The following is an 11,408-nucleotide window of genomic DNA, read 5'->3' as shown; positions in this document are numbered from 1 at the left end:
GGTTTTGTACCCCCCCCCCCCATGGGTTTTGCTTGGGTGTTTATGGTGAGTGCCTGTGCACCAGGAGAAAAGCTATATAATCTAAAACTGTCAATCAGTTTGTCAGTCAAATGACTCAAGACACAGGGAGTGGCCACCACTCTACAAAACCCAGCCCTACCCCGCTGCGAGGCTGCTTCTGGTTTCCAGACAGCTCACGCTCATCCTTTCTCAGGAGTGTGCTTTAGCTCTGCTTAATGAAACTCTTGCTACTTAAAGATGCTCTGTGTCTCTCAATTGAATTCTTTCTCTTTGAAAAGACAAGAACCAAGGACTTGCTATTCTGCTGTTGACAGTAAGGCTTCCAGAGATTAGGTTGAGCCTGTCCAAATAAGCCAGGATAATCACCTCATCTCAAGATCCTTAATCTGCAAGTTAGCATATTCACAGTTCCAGGGATTAAGACATGGACATCACTGGAGCAGAAAGAATATTAATCTATGTACCACATCTTCCTTTAAGGCAAAGGGTCCCTCTGTTTTTCTTTCCTATACTGTATTCCCCTGTACTCTATTTTAGTGATACCTATCTCCCTCACAGCATTCCATTAAATTTTATTTGTCCTGTGTCTTACTTTATCTCAACTCTGGGAGACTAGAAAGTATGAGGAATTAACTAGTACCAAATGGCCCAAGGGGCTTCCCTGATGGCTCGGACAGTAAAGAATCTGCCTGCAATGCAGGAGACTTGGGTTCAATCCATGGGTCAGGAAGATTACCTAGAGAAGGAAGGGGATGGCTACCCACTCCAGTATTCTTGCCTAGAGAATCCCACAGAGAGAAGAGCCTGGTGGGCTACAGTTCACAGGAGCAAAATGAGTCGGATAGGACTTAATAGCTTTCTGTGTTGCTTGCACCTTGTGTTTACATTTTAACCCGATTGTTAATGCCTCAAAGAAGAGAATGATGATAATAGGGCTTTCAGATACTCAGTGAGGAGACTATACAGATGGTATTTTAGAGTCCACTTGACTGTCCTTCAAAGCTCAGCACAGGATGTTGTCTTCCTGGAGATTATGAACTTCTGCAGGAGTAAGACATTATTATCGAATTACTGGCTAGGAGTCTGGGCTCTGGATTCAAACCCTGCCTGAGTTTAAATCCTTTTCTTACCATTTATTATCTGTGTGATCTTGGGCATGTCATTTAAACTCTTCATGTTAGTTACAACACAGGCTATGCTGCTGAGACATCCCAAAATACATTGGTTCAAGCAAGATAGGTTGGTTCTTATTCACATAATAATGTGAAGGCAGATTTAGGGCAGGCATGCGCCTTTGTCCCATAGACTTATCCAGGGACCTAGTTTCCTTTTCTGTTCTTCACAGTCTTATTCTTACAGTCAAAGCTGGCTTACTACTGCCCCACCCTTGTCTAAGCCTGGGGATGGAGAAAGGAGGACACAGACAGCAAGAAGCTCCCTTTCAAGAGTGGGAACCCTGAACTGCAGATGTCATTTCTATTCACATCTAAGTGGCCAGAATTGAGTCAAATGAGACTATTCTTGGGGAGCCCTGGGCCCAGCCAAAATTCCTGGGTTCTATTATTTCAAGAAAGAGAAGCTGGAAATCAGAAGTCTCTGCCATGTTCTCTGCAGCTTAGTTTTCTCATCTACAAAATAAGAGCATGGTTTTAATGTGTAATCTAATACATGGAGAGGGTCTAGAACTGTCTGCAGCACATGGCATGTGTTCAGTAAATGCTAGTTTATATCATAATACTATATGCCTCCCTCCCAGCCCATGTTTGGTCCTAATGTCTGCTCCAAGGTAAGAGAAGGCCTTGAATGATCCAAGGATGTTGGAGGCTCATTCCATGGGGTAACAGTCTCTTGGATGTGGAAGGACTGGCTGGTTTAAAGGAACCAGGGTAGGGTGCATCATCTGGCACTCACAGAGAGCCCAGTTCCCCCAAGGTACCGAACAAACATGTGCTGTGATGAATTTCATCATCTCTCTATGAACACAGAGCAGGTTCAGCCTGAAGAGGAGAGCAAGGAAGGAAGGAAGCCAAAGAAAGAGAATGACGCTGAGAAGGAAAGGAAGATAATGGAGGAAAATGAGGAAAGCCAACCCTTAGTGTGAATTAGAAAAAGACTCCCCTGTCTATGTTACACCATTTGTCTCAGTTCAGTTCAGTTCATTTCAGTCGTTCAGTCGTGTCCGACTCTTTGCGACCCCATGGACTGCAGCATACCAGGCCTCCCTGTCCATCACCAACTCCGGGAGTCCTCCCAAACCCATGTCCATTGAGTTGGTGACACCATCCAACCATCTCATCCTCTGTCGTCCCTTCTCCCACCTTCAATCTTTCCCAGCATCAGGGTCTTTTCAAATGAGTCAGCTCTTCACATCAGGTGGCAAAAGTATCGGAGTTTCAGCTTCAACATCAGTCCTTCCAATGAATACCCAGGACTGATCCCCTTTAGGATGGACTGGTTGGATCTCCTCACAGTCCAAGGGACTCTCAAGAGTCTTCTCCAACACCACAGTTCAAAAGCATCAATTCTTTGGCGGTCATCTTTCTTTATAGGTCAACTCTCACATCCATACATGACTACTGGAAAAACCATAGCCTTGACTAGACGGACCTTTGTTGGCAAAGTAATGTCTCTGCTTTTTAATATGCTGTCTAGGTTGGTCATAACTTTCCTTCCATTAATCTCAGCATAGTCATAATATATGAATATATGTTAGATATGATATGAATGGTGCCCCCCCTAGAGGTATTCAGTTTACAACCTGTACAAACAATCCTAGAAAACCCATGCAAAGCTTGAGGGAGGGCGGGGGTGAGGATAGGAAATAAGAAAGGAAAGTCACATTGGTAACAAATACAAGAATAGAGGAAATGGCAATGCACTCCAATATTCTTACCTGGAGAATCCCATGGACAGATGAGCTGGTGGGCTACAGTCCATGGGGTTGCAAAGAGTTGGACATGAATGAGCACATATGCACAAGAATAGAGGTTAGAAATAAATGTAATGTTATGGAAGAAAGTGAAGAACTAAAGAGCCTCTTGATAAAAGTAAAAGAGAAGAGGGAAAAAGTTGACTTAAAGCTCAACATTCAGAAAACTAAGATTATGGCATCCGGTCCCATCACTTCATAGCAAATAGATAGGGAAACAGTGCAAACAGTGTCAGACTTTATTTTTGGGGGCTCCAAAAATCACTGCAGATGGTGACTGCAGTCATGAAATTAAAAGACGCTTACTCCTTGGAAGGAAAGTCATGACCAACCTAGACAGCATATTAAAAAGCAGAGACATTACTTTGCCAACAAAGGTCCATCTAGTCAAGGCTATGGTTTTTCCAGTAGTCATGTATGGATGTGAGAGTTGGACTATAAAGAAAGCTGAGCGCTGAAGAATTGATGCTTTTGAACTGTGGTGTTGGAGAAGACTCTTGAGAGTCCCTTGGACTGCAAGGAGATCCAACCAGTCCATCCTAAAGGAGATCAGTCCTGGGTATTCATTGGAAGGACTGATGTTGAAGCTGAAACTCCGATACTTTTGCCACCTGATGTGAAGAGCTGACTCATTTGAAAAGACCCTGATGCTAGGAAAGATTAGGGGCAGGAGGAGAAGGGGACGACAGAGGATGAGATGGTTGGATGGCATCACCAACTTGAGGGACATGGGTTTGGATAAACTCTGGGAGTTGGTGATGGACAGGGAGGCCTGGTGTGCTGCGGTCCGTGGGGTCGCAAAGAGTTGGACATGACTGAGCAACTTGAACTGAACTGATGGACTGAATTGTGTCCCTGTCCCCCACAAATTTGTATGTTGACTGCATTTGAAGATATGGCCCTTAGGGATTATGATTTAATTATGATTATGGTTAAATCAGGTCAAAAGGGTGGAACCCAAATCTAATATAACTAGTGACTTTATGGGGTCGCGAAGAGTCGGACATGACTGAGCGACTTCATTTTCACTTTTCACTTTCATGCATTGGAGAAGTAAATGGCAACCCACTCCAGTGTTCTTGCCTGGAGAATCCCAGGGACGGAGGAGCCTGGTGGGCTGCCGTCTATGCGGTCTCACAGAGTCGGACACGACTGAAGTGACTTAGCAGCAGAGACTTTATAAGAAGAGGAAGAGATCCCAAAGATCTTTCTCTGTGTGCATGCACAGAGAAGAAGCACTCTGCAAACCAAGAGAGAGGCCCCACTGGAAACCAACCCTGTAGACACCCTGGCCTTGAACTTCTAACCTCTAGAAGTATGAGAAAATAGATGTCTGTCACTAAGCCACCCAGTTTTTTGTTACGGTAGCTTGAGCAGAGTAATACAGTAGGAAAATGAGAAAAGGGTCATCACAGTAGAGAGAGGGCAGAGATCATAGAAAAAGCAGGGGCAGGACAGAGAAGAGGCTCAGTTCTTCATACTGTGCCTCTGGGACTTCAGGAGGGAGGTTCAGTGAAATCTCCTAGAAAGCAGTCCCTGGGTGTTGGTTCAGTCTCTATTAGTAAGGCGCTACTGCCACCCGATGGCCACATACTTAATCCAGTCATTCACTCATTCAGCTAATTTCTGTTGAGCCCCTGTTCTGTGACAAGAGAATATGAGTAAACACTGATTAACACCTACTATGTGCTAAGCTCTGTCTCATTGCTTTACAAAGAAAAATTATTTAAGCTTCACCACAACCCTTTGGGTACTATTATCTCTTTCCCGGAGGAGGAAACTGAAATACTGAGAAATTCAGTAACTTGCCCAAGAGCCTTTAGCTTATAAGTGAGACCATCATCTTGAGCCTGGGAGTCTGGCTTCAGACCCCTTTATAGACATGTTCTTGGCCCTTAAAGTTTTTTCTTATTAAGAGATAAACAATCTAGAAAGGGCAGAGGAACCAGATATCAAATTGCTAGCTTTCACTGGGTCATAGAGAAAGCAAGGGAATTTCAGAAAAAACATCTACTTCTGCTTCATTGACTACATGAAATCCTTTGACTGTGTGAATCACAACAAACTGGAAAATTCTTAAAGAGATGGGAACACCAGACCACCTTACCTGCCTCCTGAGAAATCTGTATGCGGGTCAATACGTAACAAAACCGGACATGGAAAAATGAACTGGTTCAAAATTGGGAAAGGAGTACGTCAAGGCTGTATATTGTCACTCGGCTTATTTAACTTCTATGCAGAGTACATCATGTGAAACGCTGGGCTGGATAAAGCACAAGCTGGAATCAAGATTGCCAGGAGAAATATCAAAAGCCTCAGATATGTAGATGATACCATTCTAATGGCAGAAAATGAAGAGGAATTAAAGAGCCACTTGAAGGTGAAAAGCAGAATGAAAAAGCTGGCTTAAAACTCAACATTTGTAAAACTAAGATCATGGCATCCGGTCTCATTACTTCATGGCAAATGGAAGGGGAAAAAGTGGAAACAGTGAGAGATTCTATTTTCTTGGCTCCAAAATCACTGTGGACAGTGACTGCAGCCATGAAATTAAAAGATGCTTGCTCCTTGGAAGGAAAGCTATGATGAACCTAGACAGCATACTAAAAAGCTGAGCAATCACTTTGCCAACAAAGATCCATATAGTCAAAGCTATGATTTTTCCAGTAGTCATGTATGGATGTGAGAGTTGGACCGTGAAGAAGTCTGAGTGTTGAAGAATTGATGCTTTTGAATTGTGGTGCTGGAGAACACTCTTGAGTCCCTTGGAGAGCAAGGAGATCAAACCAGTCCATCCTAAAGGAAATCAGTCCTTCATTGGAAGGACTGATGCTGAAGCTGAAACTCCAATACTTTGGCCACTTCATGAGAAGAGCCGACTCATTAGAAAAGACCCTGATGCTGGGAAAGATTGAAGGTGAAAGGATACAGGGCGGCAGAGGATGAGATGGTTGGATGGCATCACCAACTCAAGGGACGTGAAATTGAGCAAACTCTGGGAGACAGTGAAGGACAGGGAAGCCTGGCATGCTGCATTCTATGGGGTCACAAAACGTCAGACACAACTTAGTGACTGAACAACACAACAACAGCAACAACATGAAATTCTTACAATAAAAAATGTCAGCATATTGTTTTATTCCTTATAGATTCTATTGTTGCTTCACTGTCAAGAATCTTCCTCGTCATGTTCAACTGACTCATTGTGTATCCGCTGGGTTAGGGCACTGGTCCAGACGGGAAGAGTTTTAAAAAATAGAATGTCCACATTCCACAGGAGCTATTTTAGCAAGAGAGAGAGGGATGGGTCAAGAGATAAGTAGAAGGCAGAGCAGGAGAGGGGAGGGAGAGAGAGAAAGAAACTGGAGAGCTGAATTATCTAACAGGGCAGCCACTAGTCACTGCTTACTTTCTAGCTAATTAAATTAGATTGAATTAAAAATTCAGTTTCTCAGTTATACTCAACACATCTCAGGTGCTCAATAGCCACATGTGGCTGCTGTTACTACATGTGGCTCCCATCACGGACTGCATAAGTATAGAACATTGCCATCATCACAGAAAATTTCACTGGAGAGTTATGCTGCAGATCCCTCATCCTGGAAAGTGGGGTCTTCCCCAGGGATGACCTGAGCATGGGTCACACAGTGACCTCACAGCTGGGAGCCTGTAGATCAGTGACAAAGTCGGAGAACAGAAGAGCAATAATCTCAAAGCAAAATAGACAGTGCCCCTCCTCCTCCTGACCCTACCAGGCTTGGGCTGAAAATGAAGATGTCACATCTCAATAGAACTCCTTTTTAAGGTGATGGGATAGAAGAAAGAGGGGTCTTGCTCCTCCCTTCCACTGGGTCCTAGAGCTGGTTGGTGGGTCTGTTGTTCATCCCTTCCACAAGTCTTCTTCTTGGCTGATGGATCCAGAAGGTAAGTGAAACCTCGCCTCCCAATCCCCACTTCGCTCAGGGGCCTTTGCTTGCAGTTGGTACTCCTTTAAGTTGTCCAGAAGCTGCCTGTCATTGCAAACTGAGCTGTTTAGGCCTCTAAGCTCTGGCCGTGCCCTTATGAAGACCTGACGGTGCTTGTTTCGGAACAGCTCTTTTTGTGTGTGACCATCATGCTTATTTGCCCATATGTGAGCCTCTGATTCTCCAGTGTGAATTTCCCCACTTGTGATAAACTGGTGGAGATAGATGATTCAGACAGGCTGGTAAAATCCAATTTTAATTTAGTCTAGAGAGAACCTTAAAAACAACACAGACACAAACACACAGAATTCGGTAGCACCTAAGCCAACTATTGCTCTGCCCGACTCTGCATCACTGCCTCACTAATTCCTTGTTTGGCATCTATCCCTTCTCTTTCAATCCCACTCCAACCTGAGTCCCTTGATCATATCTTGCACCAAGTTCATTATCTTCCCTAAAGATGTCCCTGCTCTAGAACTATAGTCAGCATTTCATAACAGCCAATAATGAAAAACAATCTGAAGAATATATACATATGTGAAACAACTACACATTAAAAAAAAAACAAAAGATGTCCCTGCTCTAGGCTCAGTCCCCTTCAAAACATTTTTCAACTAAATTCATTCAACAAATACTGAGCGTCTACTGCCCTCAAAGAATCATGGTCAAGTAGGGAGACATATTCATATAATGAAATAGATATAGGTATGTAGATATATAGTGGAATATATCTGATGGTTAGTGTTCCTTTGGTTGCAAATGATAGAAAACTCCAACTGGCATAATATGAAAAGGGACTTCATTGGCACATGAAGTCCATGAGTATATGTTGGATTTCAGTGGGTGTGATCCAGGAGGTCAAACAATGTCACCAGCAGACCTCTTCTCTTGCATTCCTTTCTTACTTTCTTTTTTTTGGTGTCATTCTCAAACATAGCATGATGACAAGAAGGCTGCCGGCAGCTTTGGGCTTATGACGGGGATGTCTAATGTAGCAAATATTTGGTTTAAAAAAGAAATACAACAACAACAACAAAATAAAGCTTTATCTTTCATGTGATCACTTATACAGATGACATTATATAGCATATATAATCCCATTCCTTCTCATAAATGAATTGGCCTCTATCCAGTCACACCGTTGTCAAATGTGTTATCCCACGGTTACGCATTTTATAGGAAATGTAGTTTCTCATTCCGGCTTTTGTTTCCTGAGATCTAATCTTGCAGACTCGTTTTAGCAAAATGTTGCTCAGTGGAGCCCACCCAGCCTCATGAGACCACAATCTGACCCAAACAACCACAAAGAAAAGGAGCTTAACACAATGTACACACAACCCACTCTGCCTGGGTATGGTTTGTAAATTTCAGGCTCTGAATTTGGGTCAATGGTTGTTATTTGTAGCCTCTGTGTTACGTCTTCTTAACTAATTAATAAATATGTATACATTAGGGACTTTAGCCAGATGTTCTGATTATATTTTTTCTCTGGAAACTCTCCAAGCTCCACCCTGAAGTAACAAAGACCTTCCAAATGGTCTAAGCAAAAGGAAATATACCTTATCTGCAAGGCTTGGTGCAGTGGGAGAAAGAAAGGAAGTCAGAAAAAGGCTTGTGGTGTAGCCAGGGTACAGGGCAATGCTCAAAAAGGATGTGCTCTGGGGTTACACTGCCTGGGTTTGAGCCCCAGCTCTGCCTGTTCCAAACTGAGTGACTTGAGAAAATTACCTCTCAGAGCCTCGTTTACTCCCCTGTAAAACAGGGGCGATAATAATGCTGACCTCATGGTAGTAGCCAGTCCCCAGCAACCCCCACCTCCTGCTTTTCCGGCTTTGTGCGGTTCCCTCTATCGTAATCAGGGTTTTCTATGTGACCAATCGAACATTGCTAAGTGCTGGTATGTCACTTCAAGGCTCAACGATGCTAGCTTAAAGCTAGGAAGATAGCTGCCCAGTAGCTGCTAATTTCTCTTCCCCTAAGAGACAGGAAACCTCAATGAGTCCCTGCCTTGGTCATCAGACCAGAGTGGAGTGGACCATCCCAGGGCACACAGGCATCTTGTGTAAAATGCAGTGGACTCATTCTTTGGAAATGCATCTAGGGGTTCAAGAAGTGTGAGTTATTTTTCCGAAATTGCCTTTGGTATCTGATTTTGCTCTTAACTACCAACCTCACTGGGAGTCCTTTCCCTTTCAATCTTCCTTCCAAACTTGACACATTCATCCAGGAAGGGGTTTCCAGAGTGGGCTGGACACATGCACATAGCAATCATGTGGGTTTGGGCATCAAGCAGTAAATCTCGAATATTATTTATGTATTTGCTCTGTTTCACAGGCATGACTTCTGAGATATGGTCATAAGCAATTATATCTTGTTCTTCTACTCTTCCTATAACTTCTTTCAGTGGGTAGTATCGCCCCTGTTAAAACCTCCTGCAGCCTCATGACTTTTCTAGACACTCAAGCTACTCAGAGTTCTAGAATCACATTTCACAAATTGCAACCTCAATGCAGAAGGTAGAATGTAGCATAAATGAGCACCAGGAAAATGACAGAACTAAAGATTCTCCTACTCCAGAATAAAGTGGGCACGTTGATCTGATGAACAAAACAGTGATGATTAGTCAGATAAGAAGGTAGCCCCCCACCATGCCAAATCAACATTATTAAGATGGCTATTTTATTTATATTCATGGTCGTTAACAATGAATCTTGACCTCGATGTATTTTGTGCCTTTGTTATTGTTTTAGTCACTAAGTCATGTCTGACTCTTTTGAAACCCCACGGACAGTAGCCCACCAGGCTCCTGTGTCCATGGGGATTCTCCAAGCAAGAATCCTGGAATGGGTAGCCTTTTCCTTCTCCAGGGGATCTTCCCAACCCAGGGATCAAACACACTCTCCTGCACTGGCAAGCCGATTCTTTACTACTAAGCCACCTGGGAAGCCCCATTTTGTGCCTTAGATATTCATTAATTAAATTAACACATGTAGAGAAGTTATAAGTATTTACTGAAGGTGTGTCCCAAATTTTTATTGTTATTAGTAATTAAAAAATTTAGAGATCCCTGCTTTATGGTTCAATGCAAGCCTCACTGCTTCCAGGAAGATGCCCACCGATCTTTCTACTGAATTCTACAGCATTTGCAGACTGGTCCATCTGAGTGCCCTTTAATTAGTCAGTCTCCCACACTGATCTTTGGCGGTTTCACTTTATGATCTCCATTTTCCCAATAGGTGTATTAACTTCCCAGGCACAAGCAGGCGTCCATGAGGCTTGATGCCCATGAAAGCTGGCTGATGATGCTGCCATGTTGTGGTTATGCCTGCTGCTAGTGCCCAGGTTTAGGAGTTCAGTGGCCTCTCCAAGTGAAGACCAAGATGTTGGGGGGATGTGTGTGCATGCTCAGGCTGAGCAGCTGATTGAGTCAGTCGTGTTTAACTCTCTGCAGCCCTGTGGACTGTAGCCCACCAGGCTCCTCTGTCCATGGGATTCTCCAAGCCAAAATCCTGAAGTGGGTTGCCATTTCCTATTCCAAGGGATCTTCCCAACCCAGGGGTCTAAACTGAGTCTCCTAAGTCTCCTGCATCGGCAGGCAGGCAGGCAGGCAGATTCTTTACCACAAGGGCCTCTTGGGAAGCCCTAGGGGGAGGGAGTGAGGAGAAGGAAAATGGAAAAACACAGCAAAAGAATCTGGATGATCTGCCCTGTCTGATTCCTTAAAGATCAGAAAAGGACGGTTTTAAGACTTCCATACATCAAATCTATCACAAAATATCACTTAATTTCTAATTTTGTATTATTCTAGTTTAATATTCTGCTCAGAAATAAACAGGAAGCATTTGAGGACTGCGAGATTGAAAAATTCTGGGAACCCAAACTGTCTTAGAGGAAGCAATCGCCTCTGCTTCTGTGACTGGGGCTTTTGTTTCTGCCATTCTCCTTGTTCCTCGTCACCCCTCCATCCCCACCCCTATACCCTCGCTTCTTTACTCAGTCCACACCTGCTGAGGACCCAGTATGCTGTTTTGTACTGAGCTGGTGCTTCAAGACAGTTAAAGTAGGCTTGGAAGAAGCTTGCCACCTTTATTACTTTGGGAACAGAGCGAGAGAGGTTGAAAAAAACAAATGCAAACTAACTGAAGGATAAGAAATATATACAGTTGATTCCCCTTATTTGTAGCAATTACGTTTCATAAAGTCACCTCAAGTACTCAATTAGTGAATCCTGGTCCCTGGCTCCCGGGAGAAATACAGCAGGGTCCCGAGAGCCTTGGACCATAACATTTTCATCAGTCAGTCAATAGGTAAGTTTGCTTTATGTGTGTTTTTGTCTAAAGGTACCTGTACTCCTACAAATACCATACAGCTTCATTAACCCTGAGCTAACAGCTGACAGCATGTGAACTGTGCTGAGTGAAGACCTGAGTGAAGCTAAGCTATGTACATTGCCTGTGTGGCACATCACAGCTTTCTCATGTTTAGGGACACTA

Source organism: Budorcas taxicolor, chromosome 5 (genome assembly GCF_023091745.1).
Source record: "Budorcas taxicolor isolate Tak-1 chromosome 5, Takin1.1, whole genome shotgun sequence".
In the NCBI taxonomy this organism is placed as follows: domain Eukaryota; kingdom Metazoa; phylum Chordata; class Mammalia; order Artiodactyla; family Bovidae; genus Budorcas; species Budorcas taxicolor.
The sequence above is the reverse complement of the archived record's forward strand: the minus strand, read 5'-3'. Positions refer to the sequence as shown.